Raw genomic sequence first — 22,711 nt, 5'->3', positions numbered from 1 at the left:
TACTGATATCAGTAACAGCGGTGTATAAAGTAATATGCTATGAATGGAATAGTAACCATGTACTGTGTGTGCAAACACTAGGTCCATAACGATGTTCTGTCTTCCTGAAAGAGTACTTTGTTGTGTTCAGTATCAAACTGAACTACTGAATATTTTAGGCCCACCAGGATGGTGTCTACAAATACAGTTCATGCAGTTATGGGGCTGTGGGAGTCTAGATGGTTTGCCAAGAACCATCCAGCATGTTGAAAGTGAGTTGGCAGCTGTATACTAGTGTTGGTGCCTGTGGTCTAAAGAAAAGTGCACATCTTTTATCCTGATTGCAGATGAAAGATTGCATCATGTAAGCAGGCATTGCTTACTGTACAGTTATGAGAGGGGAAATTAGGGTCAATTTTGCATCCAGGATATCAGCTATGGCTTTGAGAAAAAAATTTCCAGAGCTGAATCAGAGTAAAGTTTCTGCTCAACAGACACCCATTTTACATCTCATTACTATGCAGCCAAGTGTAATGGTACAGTGAAAGACCTGTTTGGGACCAAGCATAGAAACACAGCCTCTGATATCTCCCAGGGTCTTGAAGGGGGTTGTAGTTCCCATACTGACTCTTGCTTGCCACCATACCTGTCTAACACAGAGGGGTTGTCAGTCCAGCCGCAACTGGAAGCTTTGGAGCAAGTGACAGGGGTTCATCAAGAGCACTAAGTCTCTATTAATGTCAAAGGGTCTTCATGTACCAGAGCAGATTAATTATGCATCCAAACAAACTTTGGTTGGTTGATTTGGGGGAGGGGACCAAACACTAAGGTCATCAGTCCCATTAGATTAGGGAATGATGGAGAAGGAAGTTGGCCATGCTCTTTCAGAGAAACCATTCCTGCATTTGCCAGAAGTGAATTAGGGAAATCATGAAAAACCTACATCAGGATGGCCGGATGTGGATGCCACCTCGCTCGGCCTGGATGAACTTTTATTCAAGGTTACCCCTCAAGGCATTAGCAGTCAAAGTGGTTTCCACAATCCTGTTACTCAAATGCTTGCTTGAGATATCTCTCTCCTGTTCTCTTCCACCCCTGCCCTCCTTGAAGTCCCTAGATGTATGAACAGAAACCAGCACCGAAGGCCTTCCACAGGTTGCTGTGTATATGGTAACACCCAAAACTCTAATGAGCAACTGGCTTCAAATATCCAAGACTTATTCATCATATATGGAAGTTTCCTATTGCTGAAGATACACTAGTTGCTTATGAAATCAAGAAAATATGTGCAAATGTACATTTCAGTAGAGTGTTAGTGACATACACTTCCTGTATGATTTTCCTTTCAGCAGGTGTGTCAGTTTATTTTAGTTTTAATTATAACTGAAAAAGTTGTGTGTTAGGATGAAACAAAATGTGTAGAACGTATGGTATATGACCAGTAAAATAACTAATGAAACAAAATGAAGAATTAGCTAAAAAGAACATAGTTTCACCAGAAATTACAAAATGCATATTCTTTTTTCCAACAGATAATATTGAAGCTACAAATGTTATCAGACCACTGAAAAACAAAAACACAAAGGGCCTAGATGGAATATTTGCAAAAGTAATCGGACACTACTTGCAGTATCTGGTAAAGCCTTTGTCAGTCTTAATAAACTTGGTAATAGAGAAGGGTCTGTTCCCAACGTGTCTGGAAAAGAATAAGGTAATGCTGATTTATAAAGGTACTGACAAGGGGGATCCACCCACCTTATCAAAAATTGTAGAAACAGCCGTAGAAAAACAGTGTTATAAAATTCACAAAAGAATATTCTAGATTAGGTACAGCAAGGATTTCGGAAAGGAAATACAGCTGTGGCAGGATTCATGGTACACATGATCAAAGCATTAAAAGATTAAGAGAAAATTTGTTGTGTATTCCTGTATCTCTTAAAAGCCTTAGACAGTTTACTCATAGATCAACTTCATAGATAATGGTATGAGTGGGAATGCAGTCAGTTGAATAAAACCTGTAAATATACATTAACATATCCCACACTGATCCAGTGCATTTAGCTCTTCATCACATGTTGTAGCCGTTGGTTGAAACATTTGATGCCAAACTGCTTATAAAACACTATTTTGCAAGCTTGTGCCAAGTATAACACTCTCACAAACTACTAGCATTAACCTTTGGGAGGAATTTTAGTTGTTTTGACCGTGTGTGTACCTAATGGACAGAGGGTATTGAACAATAATTTTGTATATACGGCACTCAATAGGAAACTTAACAGGCTTTACTTTGGGAGTAATGAAAGTAGAGAAGTGCATACAAATGAAATAACAAATGCTCACCAGCCTAATTAGGCATAATAATTTGAAACATTGTGTTCAAGGAAATTGAATATGAGTAGCTAAAGTGACTTTCGTTAACACTCCCTTTGAATAGTGCTTTGGATACACACGACTACAGCGCGAACTAAGTTATGGGTAGCAGTAGTTATCATTTATACAAACCAGTAATCATGGGAAGCTAAATAGTACTCCACTCATGATACTAATAGTTACTATTGCAATCATTAATCAACACAGCACAGTGATGTTACTATATAAAACACTGGACTAAAGTTGGACATGAAAAGAGTTCTGATTTAACTAACATATACATACCACAGATGAAATTGAATAATACTATATAAACACTTTTTATACTCTCATTTTTAGCAATGACACAGATTTCTTTTATTAGCAATGAAAATCCTAATTATCTTTCTTGTAAGAGAAGAATATGGTGGGGTCCCATAAACTGATACTGTCTCTCCAGGCAAACTCTATGATTATTATTTCAGAACCAAAGGGCATTTCACTAATATTGATTCCTAACCTCACTTGGAATGGTTTATATTTTCATTCTTTAAAGCAAATTACTCACAGTTAACCTCAGAAAATAGTTCATGTTAATAATCAATATTAAATTACGTTTCATGTAAGTTCAATTTATGTGCCTTTTTCATCACCTGAGAAGCAGGTATTTTAGATAGAAACATTTACACCCTTTGGCACTGAACGTTTGCACATTTAATACGAAACCAAATCACTATTTAGTTAGAAACAGGATACTTGGTTTCTGTACATTTAGGATGGGATCCTGCATTGGTTCATGATTAGGATAAATTTAAGGTTCAAACACAGGTTTATAGCACTTGAATTATTGTTGAAAAACACTCACACAAATATACTGGTCCACGCTATAATATACAGGATGTTACAAAAAGGTACGGCCAAACTTTCAGGAAACATTCCTCTCACACAAAGAAAGGAAATATGTTATGTAGACATGTGTCCGGAAACACTTACTTTCCATGTTAGAGCTCATTTTATTACTTCTCTTCAAATCACATTAATCATGGAATGGAAACACACAGCAACAGAATGTACCAGCGTGACTTCAAACACTTTGTTACAGGAAATGTTCAAAATGTCCTCCGTTAGCGAGGATACATGCATCCATCCTCCATCGCATGGAATCCCTGATGCGCTGATGCAGCCCTGGAGAATGGCGTATTGTATCACAGCCGTCCACAATACGAGCACGAAGAGTCTCTACATTTGGTACCAGGGTTGTGTAGACAAGAGCTTTCAAATGCCCCCATAAATTAAAGTCAAGAGTGTTGAGATCAGGAGAGCGTGGAGGCCATGGAATTGGTCCGCCTCTAACAATCCATCGGTCACTGAATCTGTTGTTGAGAAGCGTATGAACACTTCAACTGAAATGTGCAGGAGCTCCATTGTGCATGAACCACATGTTGTGTCGTATTTGTAAAGGCACATGTTCTAGCAGCACAGGTAGAGTATCCTGTATGAAATCATGATAACATGCTCCATTGAGCGTAGGTGGAAGAACATGGGGCCCAATCAAGACATCACCAACAATGCCTGCCAAAACGTTCACAGAAAGTCTGTGTTGATGACATGATTGCACAATTGCGTGCGGATTCTCGTCAGCCCACACATGTTGATTGTGAAAATTTACAGTTTGATCACGTTGGAATGAAGCCTCATCCGTAAAGAGAACATTTGCACTGAAATGAGGATTGACACATTGTTGGATGAACCATTCGCAGAAGTGTACCCGTGGAGGCCAATTAGCTGCTGATAATGCCTGCACACGCCGTACATGGTACGGAAACAACTGGTTCTCCCGTAGCACTCTCCATACAGTGACGTGGTCAACATTACCTTGTACAGCAGCAACTTCTCTGACGCTGACATTAGGGTTATTGTCAACTGCACGAAGAATTGCCTCATCCATTGCAGGTGTCCTCGTCGTTCTAGGTCTTCCCCAGTCGCGAGTCATAGGCTGGAATGTTCCGTGCTCCCTAAGACGCCGATCAATTGCTTCGAATGTGTTCCTGTCGGGACACCTTCGTTCTGGAAATCTGTCTCAATACAAAAGTACCGCGCCACGGCTATTGCCCCGTGCTAATCCATACATCAAATGGGCATCTGCCAACTCCACATTTGTAAATATTGCACTGACTGCAAAACCACGTTCGTGATGAACACTAACCTGTTGATGCTACGTACTGATGTGCTTGATGCTAGTACTGTAGAGCAATGAGTCGCATGTCAACACAAGCACCGAAGTCAACATTACCTTCCTTCAATTGGGTCAACTGGTGGTGAATTGAGGAAGTACAGTACATACTGACGAAACTAAAACGAGCTCTAACATGGAAATTAAGCATTTCCGGACACATGTCCACAAACATCTTTTCTTCATTTGTGTGTGAGGAATGTTTCCTGAAAGTTTGGCCATACCTTTTTGTAACACCCTGTATATCTGTGTTCCCGAAGTTGGCGGAGCAGTGGCACAATATTGATGGCAAGCAATATGGCAGCTAACTGGTCTCACACTCTTGGTGTTGAATGCTCTTTACAATTTCTTCTTGGCGATGGATGTTTCACATTTTAGAGCCGTTCCATAATACCAAGAGCACCGTGCAACAGCCAAACCACAAATTTCCAAATAAAACGGCTTCTAAATGCCTCACTTGGCACCCTCGATGTTTACCGTACAACGGCTAGCCACTGACTGCGTAGCGTTCCCACCAAGTAGCTGCCCAGATAGACAGCCAAAACCAACTTTAACCATGAGCCAAGCGACTTCTGGAGCGTAGCAGTTCCCTACATCTTTTATACTTTACAATACAAGTTCCCTAAGCAGGAACCAGCTTCCAATATATAAATTCTCTTTTGTGAACAGACATATATTATGAAATTTCACTATTTTTAAACATCCTTTAGTTTTTGCAATACATACATTACAAACTTTAACTTTCCTCTCACAAATCAATGACCTTAATTAGTAAAGAACAACCACTTTATAGTCACATAAACATAGTTATGTTGTTGAAAAACACTCACACAAATATACTGGTCCACGCTATAATATCAATATTGGTGTTACACGCTGTTCAGAAATTCCTACAACAACTTAAGAATAAGTAACTGCCTGGTCACATTCATCAGTTTGACCTGTATGTAACCTGCAATTGGCTTATTATGACAGTTGTAAAGTAAATAATACCTCAATGCCATTAGGCCATGCTGACTATCCCAGTAGTCTTGTCTCATTATATAATAGAGATAACACAAAGGGACTGGGCTGATAATGGTTTACAGATGGTTATTTTGCATAGCTCTACTATGCTAATAATTTTTGCTGAGTTATTGTTGCATTTGCCCCCTAATTTATAACCAAGGAAGGTGCACAGTGATTAACATGCTGTAGTTTCATTTGAGAGAAACAAGGTTTAAATCCCCATCCATCCAAATTCAGATGATGACCATGGGGTCAGCAGGATGTTGAACCCCTTTCTTTCTTTCTTTCTTTCTTTCCTTCCTTTTTCCTTTTCCTTTCTATATATCTTGCAAGTCAGGTAGAATAGTTTTTTCATGCTCATTTCTCCCAAACATCTCAAATATGAGGAAATGTCACCAAGTTCAGGTGCTTTACTTCAATTTAGGTCTTTTAATCCTGTGTCAGATTCTTCCCACAGTATCACATATCCATATTATCTTTATTTAGTTCCTCTTCCCTTTCCATAATATTGTCTTCAAGTTTTTGTCCTTTATAAAACCCTTCTAGATACTCCCTCAACATCTGAGCCATTCTTTCTTTGCTTAATACTAGCTTTCCATGTGAACTTTTGATGTTCACATAGCTGCTTCTCTTTTCTCCAAAGGTTTCTTTAATTTTCCCCATAAAAGGCATGTATCTCTCCCATAGTCATGTATGGTTCTACAGTTTTGCATTTTTTTCTGTCAGTTTTTTTAGAGTCTATGTTCACCTTTGAGTACATTATTGCTGCATTTTTACATTTTCTCTTTTCATCAGTTTAACTTACTATCTCTCATTTGTTAGCCATGATTTTGATTTCACCTTGTCTTTTTATCTAGTCGTTGCTCTGCTGCCGTCACTATTTCACTTCTCAAAGCTACACATCCATATATCATTGTATTCCGTCTCCTGTTTTAATTGACTTTATCAAATGCTCTCTTTTAAGCTCTCTACAGCCTCTAGTGCTTTCAAGTTAGTGAAGTCCAATCTCTTTAATTTCTTACTTTTCTACAATTTCTTCAGTTTTATACTGTTGTTCATAAGCACTAAATTAAGGCCAGAATACACGTCTGCTCCTCAAAATGTTTTGCAGTTTCATATCTGGTTTCTTTAATTGTGGTTATATAACCAGTGTGAAACATCTGAATGTCTGCAAGTAGCTTCCACGTGTATAGCATTCTTTCATGGCTGTTAAACCAAGTATTACCAATGGTTATATTGTGCTGTGTACAAAATTCTACCAGATGCCTCCGCCTTTCATTCACTTCCCTCAGTCAATGTTCTCATACTATTTTTCCATCCTCTCATTTTTCTACTGCTAAATTTCAGTCCTCTGTCACAGTTACATCTTCCATTCATTCTTCTGCCTATTCACCATCTGTGGAGATAGTAGGTGTATATTCGTGTACTAATGTGGTGGGTGTTGGCTTTGTACCTATCTTGGTTCTGATAATGAATTCTGTATGCAGTTCATAATAGTTCACTCACATCCCTATTTTCCCACTTCAGTATTAAACCTATTCCTGCATCACCTCTCTCTGGATTTGTGTTGATAACTCTATACTCACCTGACTATTTTCAGAGAGCATATTTACATCTTGATTGTGCATGGTAGTAAATTTTTATATTACTAACTGTACTATGATCACTACAGCTTAGTGATGATGCCATCATTTCAGCTCCATTTCTCTTCTCAATCTAACCTATCTACCTGATTGATGGATGTACTATTTCACACTTCAACCTGTAAAATGCCGTGTTTATTTTTTCTGTTGACAACATCTTCCTAAGTGGTCTCAAAGGTGTGAATGGGGGCAGTTTTACCTCAGGAATATTTTACTTAAAAGGGCCATCGTCATTAAGCCATTGGGTAGAGTGGCATCTCCTTGGTAAATGTTTGGTTGTTGTTTCTAACCATGCCACGGTACCAAAATAGCCATCTTGACTAATATTGCCAGGCCAGATAAGTCAACCATCCAGAATGAGTGCTGGAACTATTGACAAGCCTGCTGATCCTTGTCAGCAACCCTATGTTAGTCAGATACCCCTTTGTTGCAGTTGCACCTACAGTCTGGCTGGCCATATTGTTGCGGCACACAAGCCACCCCTCTGTGACATGGTCCACCCTTCCTTATTCCAAACTGTGCTTCATCTCTAAAGATCTAATTTTCAATGGGATATTAAACCCAAATGTTCTTTCTTCCTTTTTGAATGTTTGTGTTCTCAAAAAGCTGGTTACATTTCTTTCATGTATAAGTAACAAAGATTTTATAATTCATGCTCAAATACAACCAAATTTGCTTTTACATATACTAGTGTCACTGACATACATTTGGTAGCATACCAGTACCTTGGAAATCCATTTACGCAACTAATTTGATGTCTTGGTATTGAAACATGTTTTATGCAGGCAACTTATTGTTGCAATTAGAATACTAAAGTGCTGTACTGGATTAGTTATCCATGGTGATACTGTGGGTGGTAAGCTACATGTCTATGCAGGTGCTGAGTATATGCAAATACTAATTGCTTATGTCTTCTGGAGTTTTAGTTCTACAGCTACTTCAAAAGAATACTACCAACTCTATTGCATAGGCAAAATTATGAATAATTAGATAATTTTTCCATCGATTGCTATGCAATGCACGTAACATGTCATCTGAATAAGAAAGTGATCACAATATGGAGGAATTGGAAACAGTATTAGAAAGATATGCACTGCTAACATGCAGTGAATAAGTAGACATGTCAGGGTTGCTCTAAGAAGTGTATGGTTAACCATGATGTGACAGCCTGTACTCATTTGATCTTTGGTGTGTGCAAACTGTGCATATTGGTGACTCTGATTTCATTATCTTCTTAAATAAAAATACAAACAAAGGAAGTATACTTGTATATTGACATGTATTGGTGCATATGTCTCCCAGAAGAATAATGCGTGAAGCTTACAGTAATTACTGCTGTTGAAAGATCTCTCCCAAGACCCTCAGAAATTCTGATCAATTGTGAAGGCCTACAGCCAGTGGGCTTCCTGTTAGGTTGTTAGATTCTGTACTAATTTCCCAGGACAGCAGGTTACCTGTCAGATTCTATAATAATTTTGGGCAGGTTAGCTACACTATTGTCTGTATTTTACCAAATATCTCTTAAATGCCCTGCAAAAGGCCATGTATATGAGTAAAGTAAGCTAAGAAGTAGTTACGAGGTCTATCCACAAAGTACATTACGTTTTGGAATTAAAAATAAATTAAGTATTGGAAATTTTTTTTATTATATACAGATGAAAGCCACACTTCAATACTAATTTCCTACATAGTTGCCATTTAAATTAAGGCACTTATTGTAGCGATGGACGAGCTTGGAAATTCCTTCGTCGTAAAATTTGGCCGCCTGCGCCTTCAAACACGTGGTTACCTCTTCTTGAAGCTGTGCTTCGTCATCAAAACGCTGCATAGCCAACCATTTCTTCATTGCTGGGAATAAGTGGAAGTCGCTTGGTGCCAGGTCGGGACTGTACAGCGGATGAGGAAACAACTCCCACTTAAAAGATTCGAGAACTTCACGAGTGGCATTTGCCGTGTGGGCCCGGGCGTTGTCGTAAATCAGCAAGATCTTTGAGCCCAACTTTCCCCTGCGCTTGTTTTGTATTGCTCTTCTGAGGTTGTGCAGAGTTTGGCAATACCTTTGAGGGTTTATTGTAGTTTATTGTAGTGCCTCTTTCCAGGAAATCCACAAAAATCGTATTTCTACCGGGTTACTGATTAACCACATGGTTGAAGGCGCAGGCAGCCGAATTTTACGACGAAGGAATTTCCAAGCTCGTCCATCGCTACGATAAGTGCCTTAATTTAAATGGCAACTATGTAGAAAAGTAGTATTTAAGTGTAGCTTTCATCTGTATATAATAAAAAAAAATTCCAATACTTTATCCAAAACGCAATGTACTTCGTGGATAGCCCTCGTATCAGTGTAAGTAGATCAGCACAAGTCATAATTAGTTGTTAGTATACTATACAAAAGGAGCCTGCAGTGATTGCTTCTGCCAGTTATATACAGTATAATTTGACTCATTCCATGGTTTAGCTCATGATGGAATTTATGGAACATAATGTTTAAATAAATTTAGAGAATCTGAAGTTATACTATTCACTAAATGTAAGACTGAATTAGTAAGTATAAGGATGAATGTCTTACACTGCACAATTAATGAATCATAGTTAGAATCAGCTATGTCTTAAAAATACCTGGGTGGAACAATGTCTAGAGATTATATAAAATCCATTGCAGGTAAAGCAAATGGAAGTTATCTACTTACCAGCAGGATACTGGGAAACTATAGTATACCTACGAAAGAAAATAATTGCAAAATACTTGTATGGCTCTGTTCATGAGGTCAAGATGATTGAAGATAGCAAAGTCTAAGTTGATTCATGTTTCTTGATATCTGGAAAGTCTGTCAGACTACATCATCACTGGCTAAACAAAATAGACACTTAAAAAATGTTGCAAACCAAATCTGAATTAACTGAAAACTTTCTAGCCAACAAAACACAGTGTGCCATTCTTAAGTGGGAGATATCGTCAGACATAACATTGGCATCCACTGTATCTCTAGGAAATATGATAAAATAGATTTTGTTCACAATACTTCCAAACAACCTAGCAGTCAATCTTTTTAGCTCTCTGAGGACACTCACAGATAATGCAGCTGTACGCAGAGAAAGGACAGAAAACTATTTTGAAATGCCATAATACTTGAAGATAATCAGTACTTGATGCAAAGACTAGCAGAATATCTGCCACACAAATAAACAGAAATAAATAAACAAGTAGAAAAAATACTTGACATTAGGTGGTTGCACAATAAATGGTCAATTACTGGTCTCAGTCACTGCCTGTAAATATCTTTGAGAATCTGTCTGAAGTGATTTGTTGTTGAATGATCATATAAATCCAACTGTAGTGAAGACAGATGTGAGACACATTTATCTGATGATTCCAAGGACATTTAATTCATCCACAAAATCCATGATCAACCCAACTCTTAAATACTGGCTTTTGATTTGGGACCCTTAGCAAGCTGGATTGATGGAAAATACAGAGAAGTTCCAAAGGGAAATTGTGTGCTGTATCATGGGTTTGTTTAGTCAGATCAAGTGTGTCTCGAAAAAACTTGAAAAAGAGATGCTACAAGAAAAGTGTTGTGAACTGCAGAGAGGATTACTTTCAAAATTCCAATAACCTACAGTTGCATATCACTCAGGAAATGTATTACATTCTCAAACTTACATTTTGCATAATGATCACAAGGAAAAAATTAGAGACACAGATTGGGAACAGCTAGGCAACACTGACTCAAGGTGAAAAGGAAATTCATACATCCCATAATAAGTGATAAATATTCACTTATTTACTAATAAACTGTCTATTCACTTATTGCAGCAAATACCGTGCGAGGTGGCGCAGTGGTTAGACACTGGACTTGCACTCGGCAGGACGACGGTTCAATCCAGCGTCTGGCCATCCTGATTTAGGTTTTCCGTGATTTCCCTAAATCGCTCCAGGCAAATGCCGGGATGGTTCCTTTGAAAGGGCATGGCCGACTTCCTTCCCCATCCTTCCCTAATCCGATGAGACCGATGACCTCGCTGTCTGGTCTCCTTCCCCAAAACAACCCATTGCAGCAAATACAACTGTCTTTTATATTCTTCAAAGCCCTCTTGTGACCTTGGTGCCTGCAGACTGTCAGTATACTCCAACTATGTATAAGTAACAGGGTCTGATACTGTCCAAAAAGGTTCCAAAGTCCAGCCAGTCCACATAAAGTCGAAAACTGAGTGCCATATAAACTTAGTGCAGTCTGTGTACAAGAGTAATCTAAGTGCACCATACCCTCAAAATAGTTAAAGAGTCCAAAATCATATGGACATTGAAAGTCTGAACTGTTCAAATAACTTTACCCACTCATACCAATGAAACTGGTCACTATAGACTGCTCTCCAAGACTGTCCAGTAGAGACTGCGCTGCGCATGTGCCCCACTGGCTTATATGGCCATTCGAATACTGAATACTGTAGCTACCGGCTACCAGAGTCTCATTTGGTTGCTTATTTAAATTTATCGTACATAATATGGGATTCAGACCTATCAGTAGGTGCAACGTTTGGCCAAGCATCTGGCTATGTAGCCACAATTTTGATGTAGCATTGAATAATTATTGAAAAATGAAATGTTTTTCTGTCTTATTAATCTAATAACAAAGAAAACATTATTATTTACTGTGCAATATGCTATTGTTCTTGGAAGTGGCAGCTGGTTATCATGTGCTAATATGCTGTAGCACACTGTAAATATTGCACTAAAATTTTGCCATTTCTCTTCGAATGAAGCCAGAAATTGCACTAAAATTATGCTATTTCTCTATGAGTGCAACTGGAAATTGGACTAAAATCACACTGTTTTTATTTGAATGCATGCTGGTATGTATATAAAATGGGCAAAAAGATGTTTTTTATTGCTCTCTTCATGATAACTAGAAACAAGTGTCAAGTGCTGAAATTATGGTCATCTGTGCTAAGATCAACTCAGAGAAGTGACACAACTGCCTGTTTCAACTGTGCATTCTCTGATGTGACATCTTTCCTTCCTGCACTGAGAGTGCCATGTGGGTCACAGCACCAGGTCAATCTTTTCCATTGAAATTGTTTGTAATGTGTTATACGAGTGTAGATTATGAAGGGTTTTTCAGGGGCTGTTGCAAAAATGGCTCTGTGGGTGAATGGTTAGCTGCAGTGACTTGTAATGTATTGGCCTGTGTTCAATCCCCACTGCTGCCAACATTTATCACATTTATTCCTCCCATTGTTAAACAGTTAATTGTAAAATTTAATTATATTTAAACACTTTAATTTATATACATAAAATGAATATATTAAACATAGTTACAATTCCTGCCTTTGAAAGTCAAAAGGCTACAGATGGTTGTACAAAGCACATATACAACTAAATTTAGGGTGAAAGGTTTGCTCTCCCCACAGAGTATACCACACAATTAGTTTCAGCCTTCCAGACTGTTCTCAAGTGATTTTGTGGTTCTGCAATAGAATACTACGCCTTTCATATTGAAATGTCAGCATCTTTAAATTTGTGTTTCCTATTCATTTTGGTTTGCAAATACTGTTTTGTTGGTTTGACAGCTTGACATGTACTAAATTATTACACCTTTGTAAATGTCAAACTGTTAAACCAACAAGACAGCATTTGTGATCCAAAGTGAATAGCATATACAAGTTTTAAAGACATTGACATTTTAATATGTAAGGCATAGTTTTATATTGGAGAACCACAAAATCACTTGAGAATGGCATTGAAGGCTGAAACTAAATTATTGCCGCAACAGTGGAAAATGCCACCTTCTATTAGTATGAAAGTATCTTCTGTAGATGATTTGCTAAAGAGGCCCTTTTCCAGTAGCTCATAGAAGGAGAAAGAGAGATTTAAAGAATTAGTTAAACCTTCTCCAAATATAAATCTATCAACAGGAAGGCATGGGACAAGGCTCTTCGATTTGGCTCAAACTATGTGAACAGAAGGGGGTAGATGCTCCTTTCAAGTCCCTATAATATTTCGTCTGAGTGGGTCATATGGAAGGGTAAAACACACACTAAAGATTTATCCATAGAGTATGAGCAATAGATAGCAAAGTGGTTACAAGTATGGACTTGTAGCTTGGTGGTTGGGGTTCAAATCCTGCTGGTTTCATCATTGTTTTACTTTAATTTTATTTTATTCCTTGCAATGTGAAATGATTAATTATAAAATTGAAATATATTTAAACAACTCAGTTTATATAAATAAAGTTAATATATTCAATTCAGTTACTACTACTACCACCCTTGTAATTCAAAAGGCTATAGGCCACCACACTGTAGCACATTCGTAAAAGTCTGCGCAACCTGCATCTGATTATTGGGTTTGTGAAAGGACAGATAACCAGATTTTATGTAGTGTATGTTTATTTGACTGTGTTCTAAGCTTTGGTTCTAGTTTCAGTGACTGAAATAACAATAACTCTCTTTTTTTTTCAATTCCAAGGTGACAATTTTTCATGTATTATTCTGTAAACAATGCTGCACAGTTTCAGTGCATCTGTATTCAAAGAACTACATCAAGGAAGCATAAAAAAGGGCAGTGATATAGTTCTTACATGAAGACAACCAATTTCAGTCAAGGGATCATCTTCAGTTCGTGGTTACAATTACACTTAAAGAAAGGTTCCTTGGTGTCAAGTACAGCAGCATCTGTCACTTACACATGAATCCATTGTCTTATACATATTTCTTCCAGTCACTAAATGCATGAATTGACAGTCCATTTCACTGTTCATCATACTGACTCACCAAGACAATAACAATGAAACTGGCCTTTGAGCTTGTATACCATTGTTTCTTCCTTTTTGATATACTGGCCACATCTTGATGTTTTTGGATAGGTTAGGAAATGTCCTCTTGTCAGTTGAACAGTTTAGTAGGTATTGATGGTTATCAGTTTATTTCTGCGTTATTTAAGTAATCTAGATGATATGTCATCTCAGCCACTGGATGTTTTTGAGCTTTGAAGTAATTCCAGGACATCATGTTCTGTAAAATCCACAGGAAAAATAAATAAGTAATTTTTGTTAATTATTTTGTGAAATTATTCACACAGAAAATGCTTACTCTCATAATTAAAATATGAGTATAATTTCGTGTTTGGTGAGTCTCATATCAAGTACAGGGCTATTACAAATGATTGAAGCGATTTCATAAATTCGCTGTATCTCCATTCATTGACATATGGTCACGACACACTACAGATAGGTAGAAAAACTCATAAAGTTTTGTTCGGCTGAAGCCGCAGTGAGACAAAATGGCGACAGGAGCCGAGAAAGCGTATGTCGTGCTTGAAATGCACACGCATCAGTCAGTCATAACAGTGCAACGACACTTCAGGACGAAGTTCAACAAAGGTCCACCAACTGCTAACTCCATTCGGCGATGGTATGCGCAGTTTAAAGCTTCTGGATGCCTCTGTAAGGGGAAATCAACGGGTCGGCCTGCAGTGAGCAAAGAAACAGTTGAACGCGTGCGGGCAAGTTGCACGCGTAGCCCGCGGAAAATTGGCTCATGCCACAACTGGAGACCGACAGCGCCGACTTTATCTTTCAACAGGATGGTGCTCCACCGCACTTCCATCATGATGTTCGGCATTTCTTAAACAGGAGATTGGAAAACTGATGGATCGGTCGTGGTGAAGATCATGATCAGCAATTCATGTCATGGCCTCCATGCTCTCCTGACTTAACCCCATACGATTTCTTTCTGTGGGGTTATGTGAAAGATTCAGTGTTTAAACCCCCTCTACCAAGAAACGTGCCAGAACTGCGAGCTCGCATCAACGATGCTTTCAAACTGATTGATGGGGACATGCTGCGCCGAGTGTGGGAGGAACTTGGTTATTGGCTTGATGTCTGCCGAATCACTAAAGGGGCACATATCGAACATTTGTGAATGCCTAAAAAATTTTTTGAGTTTTTGTATGTGTGTGCAAAGCATTTTCAAAATATCTCAAATAATAAAGTTATTGTAGAGCTGTGAAATCGCTTCAATAATTTGTAATAACCCTGTACTTATGTCTAGAAGCTACATTTTACCACACATGACCGTTATTTTGATTTTTGCATTTGTTTTTCTCATTTCAAGTGCATAAGTCCTCAAGTAGATCAAACTGGTTTCTAATTGTATCAACAAAAGTATTCTACAGCTTGTTTCATTTCAGAAAATTCATCAAACCTCCAATACAAACATCCACTTCATTACATGACACATCATTTGTAACAGTTATACAGATGACAAAATCACTAGCATATACCAATTTGCTCTTTAAATCTGTCTTTGGCGAAGTTTTTTGGTCTCACACCTGGTTGCATCACAATGAGAGTAGTGCTAGTAGTTTTATTCATAGGTAGATCACTTTTATAAAGATAGGTGGGCATGTCTTGCAAGAAATCTCTTGAGTGTGATGTTGCAAAAGGCCAATGATATTTACAGTATTTGATTCCCCACATTATGTCTACCATGCAACCAAAAAATTGGTTTATAATGGCAACAGGGCCACAATATTGGCTGCTACTGGCAACAGGGGTGTGACTGGAGGTATCCAGTTACGACTACAGCATGAGGCTATGGAGCGTACTGGAATTGCTTAGTCAATGAGTTACTCACAACAGTGCTACAGTGCCAGTGATGTTGATACAAAGCAGAGAAATGGCAATGATAAACAAAGGCATTATATTTACATCGACAGTTGCTTTAGTTGACATGTCATCGGAAAACAACCCAAGGAATTCCACAAAGAGAGAGTGGCAACTGAACCAGTAGCATTGCTGTAATATGAGTCAGTGGAATGTGTGGTGTCATATATGCTCAACTGTGAGGACAGTGTACGTAAGGAGTACAGTGATGATGTCACATGCTTAACAACTGCAAATGATACTGAAATAGGTGTCGAGCCACAGAGTTCATCATCGTTATTGCACAGGGAGCCACAAATCCTGTCTTCAGTGAAACATAGTAAAGGACAATCGTCCAAGGGGTGCATACTAAATGTAGTTATGCACATGGAAGATCATCCTCACAAAAGTAAAATATAAATAAAATAAAATAAATAAAAAAATAAAGAAAAATCAGTTGTGAACAGATTTGTAATAAATCCACAGCAATATGCCCATGCCAAAGCACACTGAATTACGCTACTTTGGATTGTAAAGTGCTGTTGCAGTTTTAATTATGATTCTTGCAAGGGTTATGAATTTATTAAGCACCTCCCCCTTCCCCAACCCCACTATCTGATTTAATTCTACAAGTCATATAGGTGCAATAGTCAGCAGACATATAGAAGAGAGACTGTGATACAGTTCCCTGACACTGCTCCCTTCTCCCCTAATTGCACAATGTTGCCCTGTACTTGAGGAGAATAATTATGAATTAGTAGGAAACTGACTGCTAGTAAACTGAAAGTAAGCAAATTTGCTTCCAGCAGCTTTTCGATAACACATTATGCCATAACAAACAGTACCCACTCTGGTCCAATAGCACAAACCAAGACCTCATTCTAGCATATAGTAATTTCCAGTTTAAGAGAAACCCCTCCCGTTGTTGTCTAATATTTGCTACACACTACTGTAGAGAGATTATTTAGGTTTTCTTCTCAAAACCAAAGCGATCAAAGACCCATAAGCACACATATCTGCATATCAAATTGCAATAAGTATACTCTTAAAATTGTTGTGTTGTATTTCCTCAAAGAACAAGATTACTATGGAATATGGGAAATGTAAGGACATTTGCTAATGCCAATTAGTTTTTCTTCGTTACAGGTCAGATAGTTCCAGCTCGATTCATTTGTTATTATTTCATAATAACAGTTCCAGATTTTGAGGTGATAACACTATTAAATGCTTGTATACAAGTGTTTTTACTTAGTTAGGAAGGAGAGAGAAAAATGAAATAAGAATAGCTTTGTCTTCGGCTCATGATTATTCTATGAATTGCTCAGGACAGTACTTCCTTTTATATTCACCTCATGTGAGCCCATCTTGAATGTGTCTCTTGTAGTATATTAGCTTCTCAAGTTTTCACTGCCAGAGGGACATTCCTTGGGTGTTTCTGTGATGATCAAACTATCAGTTGGGGATGGCAGAGAAGAGCAGTTTGAGATAGAAAGCTTTTGTCCAGAAAAAAGTGAGTCAGAAGTTATGGAATCCAACGTATTCTTTCGCCATAGGGTGGTGGGGTTTCATGTTCCGCTGGATAGGTCAGGAGTCCACTACACCCAACAGGCGGCTACACGGGTAGCCGGGGTTGTGTGGCATGGACTGGGCAGTTTTTTAGGTTAGGTGGCCTCGGGCAAGTACAGAAAGGGCAACAGCCTCAAAAGGTGCAGGGCAAACTCAGGACTTGTGGGGACCAAGCAGCAGTCGGTATTGTAATTGTAAACTGTCGAAGCTGCGTTGGTAAAGTACCGGAACTTCAAGCGCTGATAGAAAGCACTGAAGCTGAAATTGTTATAGGTACGGAAAGCTGAAATTTTTACAAAGGCACAGACAGTGTTTAGAAAAGATAGATTGCATGCAACCGGTGGTGGCGTGTTTGTCGCTGTTAGTAGTAGTTTATCCTGTAGTGAAACAGAAATCGATAGTTCCTTTGAATTATTATGGGTGGAGGTTATACTCAACAACCGAGCTAGGTTAATAATTGGCTCCTTTTACCGACCTCCCGACTCAGCAGCATTAGTGGCAGAACAACTGAGAGAAAATCTGGAATACATTTCACATAAATTTCCTCAGCATGTTGTAGTCTTAGGTGGAGATTTCAATTTGCCAAATGTAGACTTGGACACTCAGATGTTTAGGTTGGGTGGTAGGGACAGAGCATCGAGTGATATTATACTGAGTGCACTATCCGAAAATTACCTCGAGCAATTAAACAGAGAACTGACTCATGGAGACAACATCTTGGACCTACAGATAACAAACAGACCCAAACTTTTCAACTCTGTAAGTCCAGAACAGGGAATCAGTGATCATAAGACCATTGCAGCATCCCTGAATATGGAAGTAAATAGGATTACAAAAAAAAGGGAGGATGGTTTTTCTGTTCCAACACTGGCATTGTTGAGTGTTTATGGAAAAAGTTCAAGGCAATTGTAAAATGTGTTTTAGTGAGGTACGTGCTGAGTAAAACTGTGAGGGGCGGGAAAAACTCACCGTGGTTCAACAACAAAGTTGGGAAACTACTGCGAAAGCAAAGAGAGCTTCACTGCAAGTTTAAATGCAGCCAAAACCTCTCAGACAAACAGAAGCTAAACGATCTCAAAGTTAGTGTAAGGAGGGCTATGCGTGAAGCATTCAGTGAATTTGGAAGTAAAATTCTATGTACTGACTTGACAGAAAATCCTAGGAAGTCCTGGTCTTACGTTAAATCAGTAAGTGGATCGAAACAGCATATTCAGACACTCTGGGATGATGATGGCATTGAAACAGAGGATGACATGCGTAAAGCTGAAATACTAAACACCTTTTTCCAAAGCTGTTTCACAGAGGAAGACCGCACTGCAGTGCCTTCTCTAAATCACATCATGAACGAAAAAAATGGCTGACGTCGAAATAAGTGACCAAGGAATAGAAAAGTAACTGAAATCACTCAATAGAGGAAAGTCCATTGGACCTGACGGGATACCAATTCGATTCTACACAGAGTACACAAAAGAACTTGCTCCCCTTCTAACAGCCGTGTACCGCAAGTCTCTAGAGGAACGGAAGGTTCCAAATGATTGGAAAAGAGCACAGGTAGTCCCAGTTTTCAAGAAGGGTCGTCGAGCAGATGCGCAAAGCTATAGGCCTATATCTCTGACATCGATCTGTTGTAGAATTTTAGAACATGTTTCATGCTCGCTTATCATGTCATTTCTGGAAATTCAGAGTCTACTCTGTAGGAATCAACATGGATTCCGGAAAACAGCGATCATGTGAGACCCAACTCGCTTTATTTGTTCATTAGACTCAGAAAATATTAGATGCAGACTCCCAGGTAGATGCCATTTTCCTTGACTTCCGGAAGGCGTTCGATACAGTTCCCCACTGTTGCCTGATAAACAAAGTTAGAGCCTACAGAATATCAGACCAGCTGTGTGGCTGGATTGATGAGTTTTTAGCAAACAGAACACAGCATGTTGTTCTCAATGGAGAGACGTCTACAGATGTTAAAGTAACCTCTGGCATGCCACAGGGGAGTGTTATGGGACCATTGCTTTTCACAATATATATAAATGACCTAGTAGATAGTGTCGGAAGTTCCATGCGGCTTTTCGTGGATGATGCTGTAGTATACAGAGAAGTTGCAGCATTAGAAAACTGCAGCAAAATGCAGGAAGATCTGCAGCGGATAGGCACTTGGTGCAGGGAGTAGCAACTTACCCTTAACATAGACAAATGTAATGTATTGCGAATACATAGGAAGAAGGATCCTTTAGTGTATGATTATATGATAGCGGAACAAACAGTGGTAACAGTTACTTCTGTAAAATATCTGGGAGTATGCGTACGGAACGATTTGAGGTGGAATGATCATATAAAATTAATTGTTGGTAAGGCAGGTGCCAGGTTGAGATTCATTGGGAGAGTCCTTAGAAAATGTAGTCGATCAACAAAGGAGGTGGCTTACAAAACACTCGTTCAACCTATACTTGTACCAGCTCAGGTTGACGGAGGAGGTAGAGAAGATCCAAAGAAGAGCAGCGCTTCGTCACAGGGTTATTTGGTAAGCGTGATAGCGTTACGGAGATGTTTAGCAACCTCAAGTGGCAGACTCTGCAAGAAAGGCGCTCTGCATCGTGGTGTAGCTTGCTGTCCAGGTTTCGAGAGGGTGCGTTTCTGGATGAGGTATCGAATATATTGCTTCCCCCTACTTATACTTCCCGAGGAGATCACAAATGTAAAATTAGAGAGATTCGAGTGCACATGGAAGCTATCTGGCAGTCGTTCTTCCCGCAAACCATACGCAACTGTAACAGGAAAGGGAGGTAATGACAGTGGCACATAAAGTGCCCTCCGCCACACACCGTTGGGTGGGTTGCGGAGTATAAATGTAGATGTAGAATTCCGCCAATAGAAATGTGTTAATCATTGTTCATGGAATAGCCCAGTCAAAAAAGGCCAAAAAATGTCGAATAGGTGGAAAAATCGTGTAGTTGCAAATTTTTATGCTCATGCATATGTGAGGTGTGCGTCCATTTGTGAATATGTGTGTGTGTGTGTGTGTGTGTGTTTCTTTCTTCCTGACAGGGACCTTTGGTGAAAGCTCAATGTGTAACAGTTGTTTTATTGTGCCTGTCTGCAATTTTATGTGTCTTCTTTATGGTGGGTAGCAATCTATCCTTTTCATAATATTATTCATATTGTAATCTGGACTATCTGGTGCTTGATTTTCTCTAGGACTAATAGTTTCCGGATCACAGGGGATGGAAAAATTGAAGATTTTTAAGAAAAGTGTGGTAGAGTCATATTAACAGATAAATGGTGTTTTGAGGGTGTAACATGGTGGGGAATGGGGGGAGTTTGGAGAGTAGAAGCACAAGGAAGGTGGCTCACCAGAATGTGATGATGCATTTCCTCCTTTCATCATAGGTATGCAAACTGAAGACAAAGCAGATGATTCCCCACTCCATCTACTCCACTATATCAAGATGTAGCTACAGTGTGTTTCACAATGTTACTCCAACCCTCTGCAGCATGCCTTATGAATCACTGGTGATGCTGTGTGCAGACATACAATGGGAGTGTTTATGTTCCAAAAAGTACATTAAAACTATGTGTAATACCAATATTAGTTGCTAATAATACTATTGCAAGAAACAGATATGGACAGAATCTGTGTAAATCTCTGCAAACTGTTCTACACTGCTAGAGGGGAAATTGATTCTTACTCATCGTGTGTTACAGCTGTAGTGTTCTTCTGGGAAAGGCAACTCCCCCCTACCCCTCCTGCCCTCTTATGAGCACTGCTCACTTTTCAGTTTACGTACATAATATACCTCCCTATCCCCAGCATTTCGTGTCCAGTTATCTTATGCGAGTAGACAAAATTAACTTCACTGAACTTGTGTTTATACAGTGAAGTTATTTTGAGTTTATTAAAATGACTACTTATTTACAATTGTTAAGTGAGCTAGTATGTAAAAAAGTTCGACAGCTGGAGCTGTCAGCTGTCCACCACACTGAAAGGTCTGTCCCAAGTGAAACATGCTGTCAATATTTATTCGATAATGGTGATTTCATTCTGTCGACTCTCGTTGAATGGAATACTTTCACTGCAAGAGAGCTGCCAAATGCATTACTCCAGTCTCAGATCTTCCAACATATGAAGAGGAACAGAGGCTTAAATTGTCTTTCTCTGCAACAGCAGTAGGTCACCTAGATGATATGGAACTTCAGACATTTCAAAATAAGTCATGCAGTATGCTACAGCAGACTACTATTCTAGACTCAAACAGTATCAGTTCCATTGCATCAGACATTTTCACACACAGCTTGGAAGATACACTGTGAATTCATGTTAATTGGCTCCACTCAGTGCAGCTCACGCTACAAATGCCAGTGATTCCTGAGTGGAAGAGATTTATGCAGCCTACCAGTAACACAGTTAATGGTAAGAAAAGCACATTAACTTTCTGGTCATTCATTAATTCACCGTCAAGTGACTACAACATGATTGCAGGGCTTTGCAGTATGCCACAATTACCAATCCAATCCCTTTGCCACCAACACTAATGAGGTCACTGGTGACATCACACTTACAGATTAAGTGCTTCTCAGCCATTGTTTATAGGACCATATTTTACATAAAAGCTCACTTAACAACTGGAAATAAGTACTCATTTACTAAACTAAAAACTGAAATTACATAGATTCTGTCCATAAGCATCTCTTGTATTAGTATTATTAGTAACTCGTACCTCCATGAACCATGGACCTTGCCGTTGGTGGGGAGACTTGCGTGCCTCAACAAAACAGAAAGCCGTACCGTAGGTGCAACCACAATGGAGGGGTATCTGTTGACAGGAAAGACAAACGTGTGGTTCCTGAAGAGGGGCAGCAGCCTTTTCAGTAGTTGCAGGGGCAACAGTCTGGATGATTGACTAATCTGGCCTTGTAACACTAACCAAAACGGCCTTGCTGTGCTGGTACTGCAAATGGCTGAAAGCAAGGGGAAACTACAGCTGTAATTTTTCCTGAGGGCATGCAGCTTTACTGTATGATTAAATGATGATGGCACCCTCTTGGGTAAAATATTCCGGAGGTAAAATAGTCCCCCATTCGGATCTCCAGATGGGGACTACTCAAGAGGATGTTGTTATCAGGAGAAGGAAAGCTGGCTTTCTACAGATCGGAGTGTGGAATGTCAGATCCCTTAATCGGGCAGGTAGGTTAGAAAATTTAAAAAGGGAAATGGATAGGTTAAAGTTAGATATAGTGGGAATTAGTGAAGTTCAGTGGCAGGAGGAACAAGACTTCTGGTCAGGTGAATA

At 39.1% G+C, this 22,711-nt stretch overlaps 1 protein-coding gene across 1 annotated transcript in view; it reads left to right on the top strand.

Annotated features, from left to right (window-relative positions):
• Window positions 1–22,711, top strand: part of LOC126187923 (cytosolic carboxypeptidase-like protein 5) — a 164,263-nt gene that overhangs the window by 126,232 nt on the left and 15,320 nt on the right. The window lies entirely within an intron of this gene.

This window comes from Schistocerca cancellata, chromosome 1, assembly GCF_023864275.1.
Source record: "Schistocerca cancellata isolate TAMUIC-IGC-003103 chromosome 1, iqSchCanc2.1, whole genome shotgun sequence".
Lineage (NCBI taxonomy): Eukaryota > Metazoa > Arthropoda > Insecta > Orthoptera > Acrididae > Schistocerca > Schistocerca cancellata.
This window is presented reverse-complemented; position numbering and strand designations above follow the sequence as displayed.